The sequence below is a fragment of the Bactrocera dorsalis genome, chromosome 1 (assembly GCF_023373825.1).
Source record: "Bactrocera dorsalis isolate Fly_Bdor chromosome 1, ASM2337382v1, whole genome shotgun sequence".
In the NCBI taxonomy this organism is placed as follows: Eukaryota; Metazoa; Arthropoda; class Insecta; order Diptera; family Tephritidae; genus Bactrocera; species Bactrocera dorsalis.
In genome coordinates, this window is record NC_064303.1 from 32,216,941 (window position 1) to 32,242,209 (window position 25,269).

At 37.7% G+C, this 25,269-nt stretch overlaps 1 protein-coding gene across 6 annotated transcripts in view; it reads left to right on the forward strand.

Moving 5' to 3' along the window:
- The window catches only part of LOC105221840 (beta-1,4-glucuronyltransferase 1), a 289,787-nt gene that overhangs the window by 67,278 nt on the left and 197,240 nt on the right, over positions 1-25,269 (forward strand). The window lies entirely within an intron of this gene.

The following is a 25,269-nucleotide window of genomic DNA, read 5'->3' on the forward strand; positions in this document are numbered from 1 at the left end:
TTTAAATTAATGATCAGACATACCTAAGTAGCAGTCCCATCTACATATGTATATTGAATGTAATCTGCCGCAAATAAAATTTAATTGATCCATTAATTGTTGTGATTTGATTTTGATTGATTTTATGTTAATTTCAATGACACTGCAATTGAAGAAAGCTTTGGAGCTTTTAACTAATGTGCAATTGATTGAAATTCTATAAACATATACAACATATATACATATGTATGTGCATATAATAAAGAAAATTAGAAGCTTGTCCTCCATAAATATGAAATATTATACCAGTATTATGTGAATATTTTTAAATGAAAGCATTTTTAATATTATGCTTTGGAGCTTTTCTTTAAGCGTATTTTTCTATTAATTTTAAGCATAGAAAATTACTTGAAAACGGGAAAATGTATTTATATACAAAAGCTTTACAGCATTGTTGCCTAAGGGATATTTTAAAAAAATTTTCTATCCACTTCAGGCATATAATAACATCTAATATCTATGCCTAAAAGTTTTTCGGTTACTGTATATCTTTTAAGAGCTTTTAATGAGCTTTTTTTCTTTTTTTATTTTTAGGTATACAAATTCAGTTTGCTATCAAAAATTATATTTATTAGTCACGTTATCATCAGTTTTATTTGCTTCTAATTTTTTTTAGATACTGCGCTTAAGAGCTTTTAATGAGGTTTTTATTTTTTATTTACTTTTTTTCTTTTAAGCGTAACAAATCTGTCTGAAATCAAAGGTTCTATTATTTCAGGTATACGTCTTAACTAATGAAAGCTAATTTCATTCCTGAAAGTTTCTTAGATATTGAGATATAGAGCTTTGTATATGTTTTTATCCCAATCTTTTTCGGCTGGTTTATTCAGCACATCAATTTCATCAGATTTAATTGTTTGCTTTTTTCGAAAGAATAATAGATATTTCACTTAAAAGCTTTTATGCGCATTTTTCTTTCTTTTTATAATTAAACCGAAAATTGTGTCATGTTTTCTATGAATAATTCATTCCAATCGCTCTTCGTTCTCCTACTCCGTCTATATGCTTTCATCCGACCATATTCTACAAAGAAGCTGATACATGCTCCCTATCAGTTATTCGCCGCCGTTTGTTGTTCTTTAGGCGGGTAATTGCTATTCGAACTTCATCATGGTCGAGCGATTGGAACGTCTGCTTCTTCGTCCTTGGGGAATCGGGTTCACAAACTCCTCGTGTTATGCTTTCACTGGCATTCAGAAGGCCCGAAAAGTGTTTCCTCCATAGTTTCAGTGTGGTCTGGGCATCAATCACTAGATCATCTCTGGGAGTTCTATAAGAGTATGCTCCGATTTTGTCGCCTTCTCACGCATTTCGGCCTCTCTTTTTTTTTGTCTGCAAATTCGTCTCACTTCTCTCTTCATCTCTGGTATCTATTCTATCTTCAAAAATTTACGAAATATACTCGAATACTTTTTGAGATATCGATCTGAAATTTTGCAGACATCCTTCTCCCACCAATGAGCTGCTCATTTGTCGGAACTGCCGCTATTGGGAAACTATAACAGCTATATATATGCTTGCCATATAAGCTGATAAATCAGAGTCATGTTCTTGTGTGTTAAACTTATTTCTTTGACAATACATCTTCACGTAATTTGGTATGGATTATATTCCAAAGGAACGTCATAACATCCGAAGAAATTTTCGATATCGGACTACTATAGCATATAGCTGCCATAAAAATTGGCCGATCTAAATCGAGTTAAGGATCTTTACAAACCCTTTAAGCACTTATGGAGGCCATTACAGGCTTGGTGCAGCCAGAGTTAACGTTTTGTCTTGTTTTCACTGTATATATTTATGCAGGTTATTTTAAAACCATAAACTCAGTAACTCACTCTAAGGTATAGATATATGAGTGTTTATAATAAGCCATTAGTTATAAATTACGCCCATTAAAAAGAGCGACATAAAAATGTATCAATCAAAATTCAAAAAGGCCTGAAGTTGTATAACCGTTTGAGTGGAAGCCTACCTTTGGGGGCCAATAAAGCGGCAAAGAGCACCATAAACCTGAAAGCCAGGGGCATACATACATATATATATTTGAGTGGGATTGCTTATATTTGTATTTAATCCAGGTATTTCGACTGTGTAATAAAATTTCCAGGTTGTTATTGTTTTGTATACACGTACCTCAAATTTATTGGCGCATAAATTGCAGACACCAGAAAAAAGTATTGCAAAGATATGAAATTAAAGAGAGATAGCGGCGGTTGATGGCATGTGGATTCTACGAAGCGCTATGCGGTGATTGTGCGCTACTGAAGACTGCCGAGTTCGTATGTATGGGTGTAGGTATATAAATAAATTTACCTACGACTGTATTTAATATTTCCTGCGGTCTACTGTTGGCGTCATAGCAAAACTTGTCTTTCTCATTTCTTCATATTTTGTTATTGTTATGTGTTTCACCTTTCTTAATTTTTTAATCCTTCTTAGAAAAGAACTTAAATATTTTGAGTTTGCTATTTTACTTCATTCATATCTCTTTGAAGGTATGCGATTCCATGTGCTTAAGCCTTGACCTTCCAAACGCGGGACAGTAAAGAAAGAAGTGTTGAGTTATTTCCACCTCTTCTTCTTCCATACAGCTTCTACAGATGGTGTCTGCGCATGTACCGATGGTGGCTCTGAGCTTACTAAGCTCCCGCGAAATCCAGCTATCTATTAGTATAAGAGAAGAGGCTGCAGGAGGGCTGCGACATTCTCCTGATAGCGGTTCTATAGTGCCTTTTCTTACTAGCTCATCAGCTTTACAATTGACTACCTAAATGGCTGCGACCTCTGCTTAGAAAACACTATAGGAAGACTAAAGCTGAAGTTGATAGAGAGTTCTTGACAGTAAACCCCTCCATCAACCTTTTCCTCGAGCTTTGACTCATCTACTTTTTTGTGACCACTTTTCGTGAGAGACCCATCTTTTGCCAGTGGCTCGTCAACAGCAGTATAAGCCAATCAATGCTTTTTTGGCTTTCTCTTTGATATTTGGCTTCCATGAAAGCTTCCTATTTAGGATGAACCCCCGTTTGCAGACGGATGTCGGCCATTTGCGGCAGCGGTGGCACCGGGAATGAATAGTGTAATTGAAATAAATATTTTTTTTATTTAATTTTGTATGACAACACTTTCCTAAGATATTCGCCTTACAGCTTTTAACACTTTTCTTTTTCTTTTCAAAGATGAAACTCGGTAGCATACCTTCAAGTGTTCCGGCGGACACTCAGAAGTGCGAAAATTTTTATATTATGTATATCGGATTATTGAACCAATTTTATCCATTTGTCCTTTGTGAAGGGATCTTGTGTCCAGGATACATTAATACCAGGAAGAAAAATATATGAATTTCATTAATATTGTATGTCCCATAGAATAATCGATGCTTTCGGTGTAATGGCAGACATAGGCACTGTAGCCCACACATTCGCTGGTTGGCCGATTTCGACCCCTTTTGGGTAAGAGATGTCATATCTGAAAGCACTTTCGAGTAATTTTATAGATATAAGCAGTTGGAAGCGTATAATTATGTATTCATCATTTGTTTCGATACAGAGATTTGTCAATAGACGTCGTTGCAGTCGTATATCCATATCGTAATTCAAGAGTATTGTGGAATCCAAGACAGAATTGCTTAGCTGTCAGAATTGCAAACCAATTCTGATTTTCAATGGTGTCATAGAATCTGATTGGATTTTCGTCTTTTCGAACATGCGCAAAACCATTATTCGAATCAGCTGTTTACTAATGTGACAAAACTTGGAAATGAATACATTTGGAAGCAATCCTATTAAAGTTTTTAATGAGTTCCGAATTAAAGAAATATTTTAGGAGATAACATTTATCGAATGAATAAATATGCATAGGGTGTTAAATTACGTTTTGTAAGTCTTCTTTAAGGGGGGAAGCCTTCTTTAGAAGCTTCAAAAAGTTGAATTTTTTTGCTTAAATCTCTTTAAAAATTATCTAAGAATACTTTCCCAAAGTTACTCTGGTTCTAAGCTACCTCCCCATAAATTTTCAGCCAAATCGGTTCAGTCGTTCTTGAGTTATAAATGATGTAACTAACAACAACTTTCTTTTATATATATATATAACCCCTAAGTACGAGGACGTGATCATTTTGATCTTATATCCGTTTTTAGGTAACCTTACTAAATTTCATCGAAATCCGTTCAGCCGTTCAGACGTGAAAAAGCAAAAGTCCCAACAAAAACGACTAAAAATCACTAACTCAATTTAGTTATCTGCCTACTGTCTACCCCCTAAGAACAATGGCGTGATTATTCATAGCCTATGACCATTTCTAGGTTATCATCTATCACCATACCAAATTTCATCAAAATCCGTTCAGCCGTTTAGGCGTGAAAGAGTAACAGACAGACAGAGTTACTTTCGTATTTATAATATTAATATGGATTTTTTGTCTGTCCCAAAAATTCTTAGTATTTAAAATTTTGTATTAATTTTTTTTTAATTCTTGTATTAAAATTTTTAACTATTGATTACAAATTTTGTTTTAATATATGTTCTTATGTTCACCAACAAGCTTTAAATAATTATATGTGTTTATAATTGCTTTGCCATTGCTTCTGGATGTCCCAAATATGTTTAATGTCCTAAACATCCCTAGCATAAATTGCAAAAAAAAAATATTTTCTCCAATTCAATATTATTTTCAAATTCGATTGTCCCAAAAGTTCAAAGTGTCCCAAAATATTACCGTGTTTTTAAATACAGAATTGTTGGCGACTATTTTTGGGACATACGCAAAAAACTTGAATGGTATAAAAAACCTGCAGAATGCAAAAAAAAATTTAATGCAAATTTTTTTTAAATATTTATTTAATTGTCCCAAAAATGTCCCAACTTTATTTTTAAAATTTATTTATTAGAATTCTCTTTAAATAAACTTCCGGTTTTCAGAAAAATTTATAATGTCCCAAAATTCTAGGTTGTCCCAAAATGTCTTAGAATGCCAAAAATACATTATCCTTTGCTTTGAAATATTATTTTCTGTATGTGTTTGGAAGTCCAACAAATTGTAGCTGTCCCAAAAATATTTTCTTTTTTGCCAGTATGCACCATGACATTTTGAAAAAATCGTGGTATAAACAAATTTCACCCTATCTTTTACGAAAAACAGCCTTGCATGAATCTGCTTCACCTTCACCATTTACCAACTGCGCCATTGGCTTGCGGCCAACTCCGCATCTAGCATCAGCAACTCTGCTTGTTTACAAACTCAAAAATACTGCCACTGCATTGAGACTCTCTCCACAAATCCACTCGGGTCTTCTCGCTTTCCAACTGCTCTGCATGCTTCTATTTTATGTCTGCCAGTTTGTTGTTGTTATGCTGCAGCATTCTGCTTGATTTTATTACCCACTTTAATAGCCTGCCTGTGGCTGCATTCATTGCCACAAAATGTGGAAGCTGAGTGCTTTGGCTGGCTGCAATCGGCCGAGCAGAAGGGGTTTGGCAGTGCTATCGGCTATTTTGCATTTGCTATTTTAAATGCATATGTCTATTAATGGCAGTGCAAAGTAGTGGTGGTAGTGAAGTCCAAAAGGTTGCTTTTGACTGCTCTTATCATATTATCTCTGCACCGCACATCCTCTGGTGGTATTACTATATGTTGTAGGTATACCTATGAACTTTAGGGTGGTTATGGATAACGGAAATTGAGATAAAATATTTCGTTTGACTTTTTCGAATTGATAATAGCCAAGTCAGAGTCTAACTGTCGTCAAGTCCGACCGTTATAACACTCTCTCGCGAAAAAAAACTCTCGTGGACCGAAATTTCATCTAAAAATCGCTGCTAAATTTTAAGAAAATCTCTCCATTTCTAAAGTCCTTGATCATTATCAGTATGTCATTTCAGACGGCGTTAATCGAAAACAGTCGTGGTCGAAGGATTATTTAGCTATTTCTTTTTTGATCGGCAGCTCATATACTTTGAGCTGCTCCTATACGGTCAAACTCTTAATTCGGACCTTTACTGTCAGAACTTGGATCGTCTATAGAAAGCAAATTGCACTGAAGTGGTCTGCTTTAGCCAATAGTAGAGAAACTCTGTTCGCTGAGACCAACAGCAGACCACCCACATTGATAGTGAGTCGCTGGAAGTTCCGGAAACCTGGCCCCGTCCAATCCGCCGTCCAACCCAATGTCCGTTCCACTTCCAATTCCTACAGCAGCGGGTTCTACGTTACGGGAATTGACACGGGTTTTATCTTGCCAAGGGCTGCGAATCACTGCTGACGTCAGCGAAGACGACGCGGGCGTGGTTGTCGGATTAATTTGTCGTTTCTTTTGTGGGAATGGCAGCTCCTCTACTTTGAGCTACTTTCATACGGTCTACCTTTGGTACCTTTATTATCATAAACTTGTTTTGGCCAATAGTAGAGAAATTATTTTCGACAACGTCAGAGCATTAACACTGAAAGTGGCTCGCTGGCAGCTCCGGAAGTCTTAAAGGCTTTATTCGGCAAGAGTAGCATTTATGAAATAATCTTCAAAATGGCGACAAGTTATCGATAGGTTATAGGTTCTAGGAAACGAGGCATTTTTCACCTGACACTGATCATTGTACTTAAGCTTTGAGTTATTGAAAAAATATTCCCACAACAGCCGGTCCCACGTTACGGCAGTTGACTCGATAAGTTTTAGGTTACCTATTACGACTGCTCGAAACATCGGCTTAAATTTAAAAGTGATATCATTGGTAGTCGTCAGAATCAAGAGAGGTCTTTCTAGGATATGTAAAGCACCACCCTAATACGGATATGTTAGCGTATATCCGTTGTTACTACAACGATGAACCCCTTTAATCGGGCGGCCATAATAAAATTAGTAGGAAACAAAAGTCAACAATGCCGTTGTACAACATCATTAGTTACAATCATGTGGGGGTATTCCATTAAAATTCTACACCCAAACCGCCCACACTTCATCCTTGTATACACTAACACGTGAGCGCTTGGTGCTGCTCTTCCCTAAATTATGCCAAGATACCAGCAAAAGCTTCCTCATATTCATTGCTGTTATAAGTGTATTCCTCTACCAAATCCACCGCTGTCTGCGCGCGTAAAAATATTTGTTTTTTTTTGTACTTTTGGACAAATAAATATTTTAATAAAGGTTTGCCAGTCGTGCCCTGTTTGCTCAGTTTTGTGTCGAGACTGTCCAGCCTGGCTGCCTGCCTGGCTTTGTGAGAGCTTTGTACATCAGCGCGGCCCTTTCATAGCCGGTGCCACGTGGGTTTTTCGGCCGGCACTCGACTCGCTGTGCTCGTCTGTCTGTCTACATGCTGCATTAAGTGGAATTAAAAGGCAAACATTTTACTTTCATATCAATAGCAGAAATTTGTTTGGGGCCATTTAAATGTGATTATGTCATAAAGTTGTATATGGAGCCACCAAAAGCGATCCTTTTCAGTTTGTTGTTTACTCCACAACAACAATCTCTAATGAAATGAATGTTATGATGAAGGTCAGGCGCTGTGTAGACACTTGTGGAGGAAGTGCGCGTCTCAAGTGTTTGCAGCTGCTGCTCTGGCTTTCTATCACTACCACTCACTCTTTCACGCGCTCTCCAACTCTAACTCTCATCCACAGCCGTCTGGCTAATTTGTCTGCCTGTGGTTCAAATAAATCTTCCTTTTCATGCATAAAGTGGCCATAAAAGTGATTTTAATTATGTGCCAATGTATTCGCTATATTATTGATGTGCATTCAAATGATGGGCTTCGTTCTTTATGCAGATCCAGCCAAAATGATGGGCTTCATTATTTATGCAGATGCTAAGTTTGTAGTTAGGTAAGATTTTAAGTACATTTGTGATGTGCGAGGTTGAAATGAAATTTTAATAGCTTAGAATGGACAGCTGCAAAGCTTCAAAGTGTTTTAGGACAGCTGTGCTTTTGAGCTCAACAAATTTTCTTTAAAGAGTACAAAACAGACTGCTTAGTATTTGTAGAAGGCTTCTTAAAAGCGACAGTTCTGAAAGGTGGGTAGTATATTGGTAGTTAGGTAAAGTAGCTGTTTCATGACGCACTTAAGCCTTAGGAGGCCTTTTTTATAGTAGGGAGAAACATGGGAAACCGGAGTGCGGAACTTTAGTTTACTAAACCTAACATACTCCAAGCTCAAGACTCTCCCACGGAATCATCGCCTTAGTATACCACTAGGACTAAACTACTCTCATTCTATTGACTCCTCTCTGAATTGCACCCTCTTCTGATAAAGTTCATTGACTTGAAAAATCTGTGCAACTTCTAAGACATCGTCAAGAAACATTCGACCTATAGTTGCTATTCTTTTTCTATATCGAGATTATCTTGGATCCACTAAGAGATCAAGACATTCGTTCACTAACTTTGACGACCTTTGAAACCTAAGGAACTTTAGTGATCTTAAAACCGCCTGGCTGTCTGTATATATAAATATATTCCTTGCTATAAGCACACTTGTTGTCATAATAGAAGGATTTTCTTTAATTGCTGTGATCTCCGCTTGGAAGACACTGCCGTGGTCTGAAGCGGAAGGCAATTTTAGCACTTAGCTTTGCAGAGAACATGCTACCTTCCTCTCGGCAAAAAGTTTTTGAAAGACCAGATCATTGCGAAGTTATCGCAGTTACTCAAAAAGAAAGCAGAGTTTTGAAGGGTTAATCTCTAGATACCCAGACATATTCGTTTGCAAGGGACGGATCCTTGCGTCGAACTCACCTCTTATGCTTTTAACACTAATAGCTGCTATACCTGGCCAGACTTTTTGGGATTGAAAGTATCATTCTGGAAGTGAGGTATCTAAATCAGCAAAACTGCTTGTATTGCTTGAAAAGAGCGGCACTATTCCTAGACTTCCTGGGAGGAGGGTAATAAGAGCTCCTTAGAAAATTTACTACAGTTTCAGCGATAAAAATAGCATAGTTATCGCTTGACTTCCGTAGCCGGCTTAACCTGTTTAGTAAATTATGTCCACAAAGGTTGAGGTAATTTGAAGCATTCAACTCGTGACAATCACTTTACATATTTTATGCCTAAAACCCAGACTTTTTACTCTAGTTTTCTTACTTTTAGATGTAAGCTCAGATGGCTTTACTTGGTGAACCTGTAATACTGCGCACAAAGTGGTTCTTAGTGGTAATAGGGCTCATACTCAAGGTCGTAAAGAGAAAACCGGGAACCTGGGAGGATATTGGATACGGGCCTTCTAACCCATTTAGGGAAAAATCTGCCAAAAATTGTTGCAGAGCATCAGACCGAACTACGGATCCGGAGGGAATAGTCTCCGATTCCCATCTCCCTTGGTCATTGTTTATACCCGATAGTATTTGTAATGACTACAGAAACTCGACACTCCATTGGAAAGATTTCTAATAAATTCTTTGGAGTTGCCTTGCTTTACGAGAGCAAAGTTGCCTCAGCTGCTATTGATAGAGATGTAATTGCTTTTGATAGAGATTTAATTGCTCATGGAAGATTCAAGTCGACCGCTTCTTAGACTTAGCTCTGCTTGAAATACCATACAATAAACAAGGCATTGCACTTTCAGCGAGAAAAATAATGTATTTGTTTCCTTCATTTCATTTGGCTTTTGTATTACAAACTACCTCCAATATTCTTCAAAAATGTGTTATCAACCTTATTTGGCGTATTAATCTTCCGTTCGAACGAAAGTAGGCAACCCATAATCAAATAGGACAGTTTATTTTTACTTACGTTAACACTTTTTCCTTCCTGATTACTTTCTCGTTTGGCATATTTACCCACCCACACACACTTTTCTAACTGAAATCCCCAAAAAAATACTGAACTCTAATGTTTAATGAGCATAATAAGTATACCCCAAAATTCTCGTTAGAGATTAAAGATTAATGAAGCAACTTGGTTATGTGTATGTGTGTAACAGCTGCGACCGAAATATCTTTTTCCTGTCAGCGTTGCTATTTCGATTCTTTTTTCATTACCATTTATTTTTTGTTTAGTAACACGAGGGTGGCTGGAGAAGTCAGAAGGTTAGACTTGTAAAAAACCAGAGGCAGAATGATTAGAGTAAAGCGGAAGGTTGACCATCAATGCCGGAAGTATACTTTTGTCAGGCTAAACTTTCAATCTCTCTTCGATGTTATTCTTATAAGAAAATAATTGACTTTGGTCGGGATGATGTCACGCCTCTCGATTGTCATATATTGTATAAAGTAGGTGTAGTTCCTCAGATCTCTTTAAACCAATCTTCAACAAAACATCTTTTTGAATCCTGGTAATATCTCATTGGATGGTGAAAATACATACCTGACAACTTTAATACTTAAGTGGTTTGATCGCCGTTTAGAAAATTCTAAACACACTATAATGCTTCAGCTAAATCTGGAAATTATTAAAAGCACTTTTGGTTTTTCCATATGGATCTTAACCCATTTTTGCTGTGACAGTGTTTTTGAGTGGAAGAAGGTCGTCGAAATGTATCAATACCACACAGACAGCTTAAAAATTAAGAAATGGACCTATAGAAAATTCTCTATTAGAAGATAGTATATTAGTGCTTTTTTACAAAAATAGCTTTCTTAGAGCTTTGATACAAATTATTGCTAGAATATGGTCGATTTATTTAGATAGTCAAACCTCTCTTGATTACAAACAATGCGGGTGCTGTAAAGTCTCCATTAGAAGAGAGTATCTTAGAGCTTTTTTTTACAAGAAGAGCTTTCTTAGAACTTGTAAATAAGATATTGCTTAGTTTGGATTTTAATTAAAAACAGTAAATACTAAATTTAGGGTGGCTCTAAATATTCGCCAACTTCACTCGTCCCACGTATTTTTGCTATCTTATTTAAATACCGCCGTAAATCCTCTCAATAATACCTTATACTTACAAGTATATTTACTTATTTTGAGCAAGTTTTTTCCACCACACTGGTCTGCAATAAATTAAGTATAAAAGCGCCTAATGCAAAACTATCCTAAATGCGTAGCACCTAATGAGCTGTTACAATTCGACGTTCATTTACTGATGCCGTCAGATGGTCGAATGATGATATCCTATAATAGATAGATAGATGGGCACGCAAACACATTTTCATCGTATTATTGGTCTTGATGATGGTGCTGATGGGTATACTGGTAATTGTACTCACACCTATTCGTATGCCGAAACTCCGGCCGATATGTGTTAATGTGAGCGAGTGCTGAGCTTTTCTGCATAACTAACTTACTTAACACTTAGTTTGCTGCGTGATGCTGAGTTGTTTGTGCGCGTTCTTTTATGCTTTCCAAGTGACAGTCATCTGGAAATGATTGGATTTTTGTTTTGGTGTTTAGGTTTTGTTCTGTGTTTGCTTCGCCTAAGGTTTGCTCTCTTTCTCTCTCCCACCATATCCTGTTAGCACACACAAAGTATTAACAGTTTGTTATCGCACGCATCTCTCTTAATGCCATTTTCATTTGCTTAGGCGAGCTGTCAAAGTTGACAGCCAATAAATTAAAATCAACACTGTGTTTGGCAAAACTGTTGAGCGTTGGTAATTGTATTAATTTTATGATTTATTTTTTTTTTATTTGTTCGATAATTAATCAGAGAAAAAATTATAAATTTTGACATATTGTACGACCACATTGAACTTTTTTAATGAAATTAAAAGTCAATAACTTTAGGCATTCGAGAATAAGTCCTACTAATCCTTGCAGGACAGTACTATAAATAAAGCTTGGCAGAAAATAAAATTCGTAACTGACCTTCTCTTTCATATCAAGTCTTTTTATGTTGTAATTGATATAACGCTTTAATCCTTAATCATTTTCGAAAGGAAGAAAATATCGCCACCCAAGAGGAAACGTCGCAAATTTTATAAAATACTTACATAAGAGCGAGTTAATTTAGAGGGAGGTAGACAAACGGACAAATTCGGAGAAATGTTCTACGAATCATTTTGTATAACTTTACTTAAGAGACTATGGGTCTAAACCCGATTTCTAGCCAGCGAGTTTCAAAGACTAGTTATCAGGATTTCATGAAGGTTTTCGCTTTGAGAGATAATTAATAATTTGCGAATATACCATCTGAATAAATTTGACCGGACTGGACAGCCAAAAAATCATTTTCATGTAGTTTTTCAAAATAGCCCAATGACCCAATATGTTTGTATGTCAGAAGAAACTTTCTAAAAGAAGTCCAACTTAATTCGGTCATTTTCAAACAATATCGACTATGGGCATCCGAGAAGATTTTTAGATTCTCATGGATATCTTTTGTACAATGACTGTTTAGTATTTATTCCTAGAAATCAGTGTAACAAATTCAAATATCGACCAAGTACTTTGGCTCTATCATTTGGATAGGGATGATTGTGAAGAGCTAAAAACTTCTAAAGATTGTCTTAAGCTTCCACGTATGTAGTTTTTCAAAGCAGTTCAATGACCAAAAATGCCTGTATGCCAGTGTTTAGTCCAATTTTCCCTAAGATAAGCTTTATGTTGGGATGGCCTTCAGTGCCTTAAGTGTATGACTTTTAATGGCTCCAATTGAATTTCGGCGCGTTTCGCGAAGCCTAGTTTTTAGTTTCAACATCAGAAAAAAGGTCAGATAGAGCCAAATCAACCCTGAGGAACATATTTATGGTGAACTACAGAAAACTATAAGCATCAACTTGATTTTTGACCGACTATCCTTAATTACTATGCCAAACATGAGCGCGATCTGTCAACCAGTTTGCCTACAGCAGCAGCTTAAGCCGATACACTTCAGTAGTGCTTTGCCACTACAATGGATAAAAATATCGAACAAAGAAAGTTTGTATTTCTTACCAAAACGTGTGCGAAATCGATGCGAATGTTGGAAAAGGCTTGCAAGAATTAAATTTTATCAAAAACACAAGCCTTCAAAGATAGTCAAGAGATCGTTAAAGACATGTCTTGATCTGGACGACTTTCGACATTTTCAATTGATAAAAATATTAAAAAAGTTAGGATATGGTGCTCGAAAATCGGCAGGTAAGAGTTAGAGAGATGGCAAAAGAATTCGATATCATTCAGAAGTCTATTCGAATTATTTTGATGGATATATTGAATATGAAATGCGTTCTTGCTCGGTCCGATAAAGCGGAATTTTTTTCAAAAGAGTACCGTAAACAGATCTCGGAATTAAGGAAAAAACGAGCCGAAACCAAAAACAATACGCCAAAGTCCAAAAGCAAGGTGCTGCTCATTATTTTTTAGATATTTGTGGTTTAGTGCAACATAAATTTGTTACGGAGGGACAGACGGTCAAGAAGGAGGTCTCTTTGGTCATATTGAACCATTTGCGTGAGAACATCCGTCGAAAACGGCCGAAATTGTGGAAGAACCTTTACACGATGATAATGCACCATCGCACCGAGCCACGATGGTGGCCGAATTTAAAGTACCAGTGAGTACCATCGAGTGATTTTTTTTTCTTTCCCAAACTGAAATTGCCACGCCGTTGTTTCCATGCGATCGAAGAGATAAAACAAAATTCGCTGAAGGCCATCCCGAAATGCTTATGAAAAGTGTTTCGAGGACTGGATAATCGTTGGCATAAGTGTATTACATTTAGTGGGGACTACTTTACAGGCGACGACAAAATAAATATGGAGATCAAATTTCACATGAAAAAAGATGGTACCAATTTTGATAAAACAATGTTACCGACTCGGTTTGGGCACTATTTTAAATGAACCGGTCAGAGTCCTATTTGATTTCGTGGGCGTGTGTTCTGAGTTTTCGATGTTAATTTACTCTCTTCGATGTGGGGTCTCCAACTTATTTTAAATTAAAGAGTTTAGGCAAAGTAATTTTTACCGAAAATCACCTTGGTCTTACCTCGCCATCGTTCAACTGACCACGACCGTCGAATGAATAACGCACAACAACAACATTTTCTGCGGCTGACAATAATTGTTGTCTTCGTAAATATTTGACTACTTACACACACAAATATACGTGTAAATATGTATGCGTGGTACAAGTGGCAGCATACATTTATAGCCGTGGGCAAGTGCATCAATCACACTTGACCTGGTTTCATATTGGCGATTGCTACTGCTCTGTGATTATTGTTGCTGTTGTTGCAGTCATGTCGATTGGCCGGTATGGCATGCATACAAATCAGCCGGGTGGACTGAGTGCGCAGCTCCACCCACCGACACACGGAAGACAAATGTTAAGTGACGGCTAGCAAACAGCAGCAACAACAACATGAACAATAATAATAACAACAACAGCAAAAACAATATCTGCAAAAACAGTAACAACAACAACATCGACAAAATAAAAAACAACAGTAACAACAACAACAAGTGCTGCATCAGCCTCAGCAATTCGTGGCAGTACGAGCAAGGTGACGAAAATGCAGTGGCGTTGTGGGCAGCACAACGTTGTCCACCACACGACATGGCACGACACGACACGATACTTACACGGTACACACGCAACACTTTCGTTAAATACACCAATACATACGTACGTATGTATGTCTATAGCCTAGAGGAAGTACGCTTCTTTGGCAGCCCGGAAGTGTGTCGAGTGCTCATAATCACTATTTCATGGACAAACATTGAGTAGTTTGGTTGGCATACAACATTGCAACAATACTTGCAACACCCACACACATACACATATAGTCATTGCATTCCAATGAAAACAATAGTTCTATACGCTTGGCCACTAATACTGCCACATTTACTTAGTATAATAGTGTGTGTGCATACTTTTGTATATATGTATGTGTGTCAGTGTTGTGAGTATTGGCAATTGTCATGTTATTCCGCTGTCGCTGCCGCTGCTGCTGTCACTAACTGGATGATTTCCTTTCAGTTTGCTGTCAAGCGCATTGTCATGACGGCTCTCTTACATTTCCGCAGCGAGGAATGTCCACCTTCGGTTTCGTCTTTTTCGCCCACCTGCAATTGCTATCGCTGATTGTGTTGCTGCTGACATTCATAGCGCCGAGCTTAGTTGATGAAATTCTAGATATCAGATAGGGTGGCTAGGTTAGTTTTAGTATTAAGGCTGTTCGCCGAGACGGGAATCATGTTTGGCGAGTTATAGACAAATCTCTTGTCATAACATGAGCCATTGAGCATGAACTCATAACCGAAAAAGCACCTTGACTCCAATACTGGGAGAAGTATACTCGCAGGAAAAAACTTTGGAATGCCAATAATAATGAATTTCGACCTAAATACTCACGTCTGCACAAAACGCTTTGAGTACGTCCAGTTGTTTTAACTGGATCGCTAAATATATGAAAGTCAAGCGGAAGAGTTCAGAAGAAACTTTCTACAAGAAGTCCAACTTCATCCGGTCCTTTCCAAACTACATCGACTATTGGCAGCCCAGAAGATTTTGAGATTCTCCTGCATGCCTACTGTGACTGTTTAGTATTCTTCTTCTTTTTTATAGGCGTAGACACCGTTTAGATGGTTATAGTCGAGTTAACAACAGCTCGCCAGTCGTTTCTTCTTTTCGCAATTTGGCGACAATTCTAGATACTAAGCGCAGCTAGGTCCTTCTCCACCTTATCTCTCCAACGAAGTGGAGGTCTTCCTCTTCCTCAGCTTCATTGGTAGGGTTTCTAACGTGGCATGTCGCAAACCCAGCGCAAAAATGTTTCACTTTCTCACTTTAGCTCGCCATCAAACGAATGTTTTTTGGATAGCCAGAGGATACTTGGTCTATGACTTCGACCACTATTTTCCAAACAACTTTAATAATTGAAACTCTGCATAGATTTTAGTTTCGCACTAATGCCCATTCGAGATTGAGCAATTCGAATTCTTGCCACTAGAGAAAGGCGAAGCTAGAATGCAGTCTTCTGTGGGCAAGAAGATCACTGGACTTCCTGCGATTTACCCTTACTCAGAACTTTAGATCCTGAAGACCACGATAGTACCAATAGTTGAACAGTGCTTGAAAACTCTCATGAAGCGTGGCACCTTCGTAGGGATAGCGGAGCTTTGGAAGCTTTAAAATTGCCGTTGTTGGGGAAAGTTAATTTCTTCTTGATAATTACGTTTTACAAGTGCTTGGAATCAGAACCGTTTATGGATTTCGCCTTCAATTTCGGGTCTTGAGCTTAACGGACTTCCCATGAACCATGACTTCTCGGAAAACCTTTAGTTGGGATGGACGGCTTTGTTTGTTAATGTAAAAATATTCAGTTAATATTTTCCGTGTCAAAAAGCTCACACAGCAAAATTTGTCGTTTGAAAGCACATCCTATAAGGACTACCCTTTACGAGCAGATGTTCCCTAATCAAACACACCTTTTACGCCTTTCACTCGTGACCTAAATCGTACACAACGACTTGGTCAAGTTGCATGCGGCAAGTGTAAAAGTGGCAGGCTGCAATAACATCCTTATCTCGGTGATTGAGTTGCATGAATTTGAGTGATGCCTGTTGGCATTTTTCTAGCAGAATGAAAACTGAAGGACTATTGGGAGAGAAAGTTAGGTTGTGTATGTGTGTGTGTCAGGTTTTCTACCACTGACAAGTTTAATTAAGAGGCTCATTGAATGCACACGTTCAGGTTCAGATTGATCGCGGTAATTTGACACATTTTTGCACGACTTGGCGATGGCGCCCTACCCAAGATGAAAAGACAACTGAGACCAGCGAATATGGTTAAGCGTGAACAAATCACAAGTGTTGTGTTCGAAATACAATACTTAAGGCAGTTCATTTCAGCGATACGAAACCAATTTGTGTACGTTCAATAAAATGGAATGGACATGCAGCGACTCCTCATTATAACTATCTTTCTAGACTTTCATGCCACAGTAAGAATTGCTGATGCTATAAGATACATTAGTAAATTATTCTACTTACCACGTTCTCCTGTCAGTATTTCGATGTTCACGTTTTGAAAAGCATTAGCATGTTTTAGTCTTGGGAGTCCTTGTGTCTTAAAATGGAAATCAGTACTGGTTAGTCTCAGAGGGTTTTCATATTCCTCCATATTTTATATCTGTACCTACTCAGTAGTTTAAACGCCTGTCAAACGAGGAGCCCATTGTCTATATGACAATCTGGACAAGAGCATGATAACGATACTATATACAAAGTTCCTACTAGCACACGATAAAAAGAACTCGAGGAACATGATTGGAATACTCACTGGTCGTAGTCTGTTGACGACTTCCTCTACTAAAACAGGGCTGACAGGTGAAGAAGACTGCCGGAAATGTCAAGTACAAGGCACCAGGGAAACCATAGGCATGGGAGCGTTTGAAGCATTTGAGGACACCGTGATATGAGACAGTAGAAGAAGTACTTGTTCTCAAGACAAACGGGTCTAAGTAACCGGAACGATCTCAGATTCTTATCCGGCCAAAGATTGCAAACTCAGCAGCATTCCTCGACATTGCTTCAATAATATTTTATGCCACTACAAGAACAACAGTAGAAGATGTATAGTTAGTGAGGCCATACAGCATGTTAAAAATCGCGTCAAACGGAAACAGCCCAAGGGTGACTATTCCACATGTACAGCGCTCTATCGGTATCGCTAAATAATGTATAAAAACTGCTCTGAAATTGTTTTCGTCAAAATTTAAGTTTTAGATATCAGTGAGATATGATCTTCTGAAATGTCAGGCATATTACTTTCAAATTAGTTTGTAAGAAACTAGTCCTTAACGGGTTACTTTCGGACTAGTTTGTACTATGTGTTTTAAAACTTCAAATATATCAGTTTTTAACTAGTTTTTGTGAAACTAGTCCTTAACCAGTTACTTTCAGACTAGCTTTTAAAACTTGAAAATAGGAGCATTTGTAATTTCCTCAATTTCTTTTGCTGCAATATTCGTTACCGCTGCTCCTATGTACTTTTTTATTGCTGCACTGTTTATAAATACATAAATATACAAATTCATGCCTACATTCTACATATGAACGTACAACATTCCACATGCCACATGCGTCCAACATCAATTACAACTGCAAGTCATTTTTGTGCCCAAAAGAGAAAATATTAATTTATTTCCTCTGACCTAAAATAACAGTAATATGCGCATTGAAAGTGAGTGTTTTTGTGACCTTTACTTGGGCATGCGAACGCATGTGTGCTGAACGGAATTTTTGGCTGGCAAGCTAACCTCCTTTTTCGGCCATTAATTCCATTGTCTTAGTCAGCTTTGACACACCTGTGCACTGCAGGTTTGTTTCAATGCGGCAAGGCTGATGAAGTGTATATAAGATTTATAATATATTTCGGTCGTATGGAATGAGTGTTTGGGTATGGTTTGGTTATTCGTGGGTTTGAGCTAGGAATTAAAATTATGTTAAATGATTTTATATACATAAAATTAATTTAGTAACTGAATTGCATTTTCTTGAATATTGTACTGATGTGTATATTTTTTGTGGAAATATATATACGCAAAATCCAATAGATATATGGATCTAACTGTAACTCTGGCGCTAACGAAGGAGAAAACCTCACCAGCTCTGTAAACTATATTGTTGTTTTCTTAAAGCCAGAACAGACCTTATATTTATAGATTAGATATCCATCCAACTCAAAAGCCTTTCTTCTTCGGCTCTATAATCGGTGGGATCCAAAGTTTATCTTCCATTATGAGATTTTAAAATGTTGTGAAGCCATTAACGGGGAACGCTATCGACAACAACCCATCAAATTGCGGTGACCTATTGCCGCGAAACGCCCGAGATTTGCGACTACATACTTGTCAATAATTTTCCATCAAACAAAGATCGGCCTTATGTTGCAAAATCGGTTAAAAAATATTGGGAAATCCATCTTAAAACACTTTGGTTGTGGATTTCTTAAAAGTCTATTCCTTGGTTTCCTGTATTGTTGATGACTTTGTGCTTAATAAAATCCTGAAAAATAGCTTATATGTTGTCGTGAAAACTATAACAGTCACCTCAATCTTTGGTACCTAAGTACCTAGGTAGGGTGGATGTTTGACAACGTAACTAGATCTTTCGAAGAACCATTGTAAAACCCCTGTTTCATATATGTACCTTCGGAAACATCATCAAGAGAAATGCGTCTGTTAGTTGCGATTCTTTTCGTACACTTCAATCCAAGGGCAATTTTGATTACGGGTCTATTTCAGTTAAGTAAATCCGACTAACGTGAAAATATTCTTCCGCTAGTGTGAACTTGACATGAAGTTTACGAGCTGTCGTGTTCTAAAAACTAAATGAGGTCTGATCTTGTCTTCTATTTTTTTAAAGATGAGTTTCTTTTCACCCTGGTTTCAATCTTCGCTAATGGGTTATAATGGTATTATCTGATGGTCTTTTGATGCTAATTAGTTCCATCTTTCTAGTTGAATGTACCTTCTGACGTAAAAGGGGCAAGTCCCAGCAAAGTCCCAGAGTCATTTGGACAACATAAATACTCTTAGTTTGGAAGAAGAAGTGGATCGCGTGCGAATAACAGATATATTCGCAGTTTGAAAGAAGAGACCGATCGCCAGTAAACCACAGAAATACCCGCCGTTTGGAAAAATAGACCGACCGGAAATGGACAACAGAAATACCAGGAGTTTGGAAGAAGAGACCGAATGCGTATGAATAACAGAAATTAGCGAAGTTTCAAAGAAGAGATCGACCACACATGGTCAACAGAAAAACCTGAAGTTTGGAGAAAAATATCGACCGCACATGAACAGTGCTTTCTACCTTTCAGGTCATGCGAAGCAGAGTAAAGAAAAACTTCAAGATGAAATTTCTGATGTGACAGGTTTTTAGCGCGGAGGTTATCCTTGCTCTATGAGACCGTAGTTGATGTGTGCACTAACTAGCCCAAAGACTCCCTCCATATTTACTCTTCTTACCATAGACCCGGTATCTCTTAAATTACGCCATTCTGAACGTGTACCACTCGATTTAATTATAATATTTGTTATTCTTAACCCGCCTTAGATCAATATTTACACGGGTGGGTAAATACCACCTATTTTCGAAAACAAGTAAGTCAAATAAAGTTGTGTTTTTTGGTAATCGACAGTCGTCATGTTTACGCACAGTGCCGTAATTACTTGTTATGTTTAGTTTTGCTTTTTTTCTCTTTTTCTCATACATATTTTGTCGCTATCGATTATCTAAAATTTCCCCAGTTTTGTTGGCACCTCTTCGTTGTCGCACGCTTTCATTTTCGTTGATGCGAGCGCACACGAGTCCAAATGTTGCTTCCTATGGCAGCTAATTTCATTTTCCCTTTTTTTGGTGTCGAGTTTTTGGATTTTTTTGGTTTCTATATGAACTTTCGTTTCGGTTTTCATTACAGTTAATTCACATACCACATGCATTTCAGTTGCATAATAGCTACCCATACTCACCGATATACATACGTGTGTGTACATGAGCGCTCACATTGAAGTACCAACTATGCAAACAGTTTTGGAGGTCAAGGTGGCACCACGTACCACCATACGACTTTGTCATACTAATTGTGGTGTTGCAGTTGTTTCTACACATACACACATACTTCGTACTTATTAAGCCCTTACGTGGTGGCTATAAATATATGTGAGTAACTGTCTATAAGCATAAGCATACCAAATTTCGTGGCGTATGGCAAGTGCATGATGTTTACTTTACCGTTAATGAAGAGCTCGAAATGGTTAATCAAATTGTGATGGTGGTTATGTAACATCTAAAGAAGTACCTGTATGCATGCAAAGCATATCGAATTTGTGCTCAGGTCAGTATGAAGCTGTTTGTTAACCAAGAGTTCTTCAATTTTGTAAATATATAAATGGTGAACCATTTCAAGGTTCCTTATTTTTTTAAAGAAAAACCATAGAAGATTAAATTTTAATGAAAAATTTTTATTATCATTCGAAGAAACATTCGCTGGCATTTAGTTTTTTAAGACTATCTCTTTCAAACGTTGGCCGTGGCTAAGTCTCAGATGGTTCGACTGTTAAGTCCAGTTTTCGATGACTCGTTCGAGCATTTCGACTGGTAACTGGCGAATGACAGGCGTGATGTTTTGCTCCAAAGCCTGAAACGAAGCGGGATTGTCTACATAGACTTTAGACTCTACTTATCCCCATAGGAAAAAGTCTCACGGTGAGATATCACACGATCTTGGTGGCCAATCGGCCGACCCAAAAAGTGAAATTATCTGTTCATCGAAGTGTTCTCTGAATAAATTCATTGATTGATGCGTCTTGTGCCAAGTGGCGTCCAAAAACAAATGTCGCCAAGATCATGAGCTTCAATGTCAGGTATCAAATAATCGATTATAAAGGCACAGTCGCTATTGACGGTTACGTTCTCATCGGCATCATTTTTGAAGAAATAAGTATCGATGATTCCGCCAGTCAACACCCCACATCAAATCGATATTTTTTCTGAAAGAAATAGTAGGTATTAAATATCTTCAGGTTGCTCTTTGTTCCAAATGGGGTAATATTACTTCTTTACATACCCATTGAGCCGCAAATGGGCCTCATCGCTGAACAAAATTTGACTCGAAAACGTCAGATCTTCTTGGAACTTTTCAAGTGCGAATCGATGTCGCTTGGGAAGGTCAAGCGGCTTCAGTTCTTACACAAGCTGTATTTTGTACTCTTTCAATTTAAAATCTCGACGTAAAATGCGACATCATGTTCCATAAGTCAGTCCTAGTAGCTGTGAACGCCGTCGAATCGACTCTCCATGATCATGGTATCCATGAAGGGAAAACTTAGCTCTTCCTTAAATGTTAATGCTAAAATGTAATCATAATGCTTTAGATGGGTATTAGAGGCCTGCTTCTGGTCGTTTTATGACAATGAGTTTCAATGGTTTTTCTCAAGCCAATGAATTACAGGTATTTCTGTGACTAAGCCATATTATCTGTGGGCCGGCGGTTTATGCTCTCTCCTTTAAAAAAGTATCCAAAACACATAGAAGTTTTCATGTGGAAAGTGACAACATTTTTAAGAACTAAGGAGATTAATGGTTGGATTGGGAGAAGTTCGTTATGGATATAACGAAATTCTAAACCAGCTTAATACTAAACTAAATAAATCAAATTAATCTAAATCCAAGTGTTACATTTCAATGGATTTGCCAGATTATAATGCTCTCTATACGTGAACGGAGAAGAAGTTTAATAAGGCTCGAGGATACTGACACAATCTGCTGAAGTACTAGACATAGGAAGGCCTGTGAAGTTCTACAGAACAAACCTCAGGAGCATACAGAAACTGTCTATTGACACAGACAAGCCGGTGGTATTCCCTGTGCTGTAGTAAACAAATGTAGGAAGGTTTTAAGCTCACTGGCAGGTTAACTTCCCTAGTACATAAATTGGGTTTCTGTTGAGAGGAACATTTTTGGCAACGAAACAACAGACAAGTTGGTAAAATCGGGAACTTTCTCTGAACGAATTCGAGGCGTATACCGTGTTTACTAGGCATGATCAAAATGCAGGATAACGAAACAGATGTGGTCAAAAAATTCGTGATAAAAACTGTGCACTTAATAATTTGAGAATATTCGTTGAAAATGGGATGGCCCTATAACAACACTTGCCGCTGCTGCAAACTTGAAGAGAGTAACAAAGCAAACATGGTACGCTTGTAATTCATCAGTTACTAAACTCCTCTAAAGTATTTGTCTGCTTGGAGCTGGAGACAAGCTTACAAGTTATCGCACCTTTCTTGTGTGAACTTTGGGGTCCATACAATGCTTACACCTTCTGCGGCTAAGGCTAGTGTGAATGATTTCATATCGCACCCCATTATTGTTTTATAGTTTTATGGCATCCATAATCCCTACTCCGCTATTGAAGGTTATTGCTTGAAGCAAATAAAAACATGTTTTTGCTATTGAAGAAGTAAACTTCAACATTGTTTATCCACGATTTTTAAGATAAAAGAAACCCAAATAAGGAAACAGCCCGTGTTATAACTTACTATTTATCCATATTTACATACATTTGTATGTGTGAAGTAACGGTAAAGTGAACGCGTCAAGTATCTTGCAAATATTGACAGACATTTTATATATAGTTAAGACAAAATAAATAGAAGAGGGGTAATTCTATTTACATATTTCGTCTTAAAATAAAAAAATACCCACATCTATTTGTTTTGCCTGAAAATAATGTTTTTAAAATAATATACAAGTGTTTCTTGTCAGTTCGGCTTTAGACTTCGCAGCTAACGAACCCTTAAGTGCAGTAGTGGATTAAGTTGTCAAAAAGTTAGGAGGGACTGTACCTAAAATTAAGGGAGAACAATTAGAGAAAATAATACTTTTGATTAAAAAATTTGGTGATTGTGAAAAAAAATAATTATTAAAAAAAAAAAATAAAAACAATAAAAAGTCAATGCTTGAAGAAGGTAATAATAATGCATATGAACTTTGATAAGAAAACGCTTTAACTTCTACTGAACCGAAGATATGAAACCCATCACAGGTAAAAATGTTTACTATACAAGCGCTTCGTTCAGTTTGTGTGGGAGTTTTATACTATAGTGCTTTATTATCATCTTCAAAATGGGCTCCCGATCCATTACGAGCATGTTAACGTTTAATTCAATTTTCATATCAGATCTGTTTGTTTTTTTGTTTATGTTTCCATTTTTGGAATGACATCCTGTAGAATATTGGACAGTTTCGACATCATATTCATAAACACACGTCCCGTCACCAGTAATAATGAATGTAGAGTCTTTAGCTACCTTGTCGAGCATTCCTTTGGCGACCTCTATTCGAAGTCGCTTTTGCAAAAAATTAAGAATTTTTGGTACGAGTCTCGTATTGCTGCATCTTTCTGTGGTCAAATTTTCAAGAACTTTTTCGAGACTATCGTCATTACCAGATGTGGATGTGTATATGTATCAGAAAAGTTTTCGATGAGCCACTGAATGCTTTGAGCCACTCAATTACTACATTTAGTGTTAAGTTAGACTACCCAATACACATCAGATGATATATTTTAACAGTCCCATTAAAGGTGCTGAAACTAAAATCGTTATACAATGGCATATAAAAACCGATTGGTTTGTGGTTTGCTGCAAAGTCATTGTCAACATGTTGCAAACACCTGGAGGCACTGAGCATAAGTCGCATTAGGCGCTTTATGTTGCAACTGCGACACGACACACATGATTAGGCATTATTGCCGCCGAGTTGTTGCTGCGATGTGATGCTTCGTTACGCAATCGCCAGTCACCGCAACAAGCCGACTACAGCGGCATTACAGGCAATTTGCAAAAATAAAACCAATAACAAGTGAAACTGATGCCCGTTGGCAGTTGGTGGCAACAGCAAAAACAAAGGCAACAACAATGTAGTGTGGCTTGCCTCCACAACAATATCACATTAACATCATTAGCCACATTTTACGCATTAGCGGCAGCAACAGCAACAACAGCAGCAACATTACAACGGCGTTGCGGAAAGAAGCGAAAGGAAAACGTTGCAGCGGAAGAGCATGAAATGAGCAGCAAGGTTGCAGCGCTTGGCCTGAACCAATTTGTAGCGACGTCTTCATCAGCTAACTTCAGCTTGTTGCTGCTGCTTATGCTCTAATGGGTGCATATGTATGTATTTATGTGTCTATGTATACATATGAGTCGGTTAATGTCTTTCTAGTCAAAGTGTCCTCGTCATCGCCGCCATTGGTAACGCTTACTATTAATATGCAATGTTCAATAATTGCATTCGCTTCGAATTAATGCAACTATTTCATGGTGTAACAATGGGCGAATGCCGCCATAAATGCGCCATGGCGTGCCTGCAGGGAAAAGTCGACTGAGCGATTAAAAAGATGCATTTTAATAAATTTATAACAATACAATATATACGAGGTGTGTTCAAAAAGTATCGCGAATCGTAACTGACAGTTTTCTTCGATTGCAGGGGCGTGGTGCATCATGAGTTCTTGCCACATCGAAGAACGGTCAATAAGGAATATTACCTGTAGTTATGCGCAATTTGCGCGAAGCAATCCGCCAGAAACGCCCGGATTTGTGGAAGAACAAAAATTGGCTTTTGCACCACGATAACGCCCCTGCTCACACATCGTTGCTTGTGCGCGACTTTTTGGCCAAAAACAACACACTAATGATGCCGCAGCCACCGTATTCCCCAGATCTGGCCCCTGTGACTTTTTGTTTGTTCCTTAAACTGAAGAGGCCCATGAAAGGACGACGTTACGCTTCTCTTGACGAGATAAAGACGGCATCGAAGGAGGAGCTGAAGAAGATAAAAAAAAAAATGATTTTTTGAA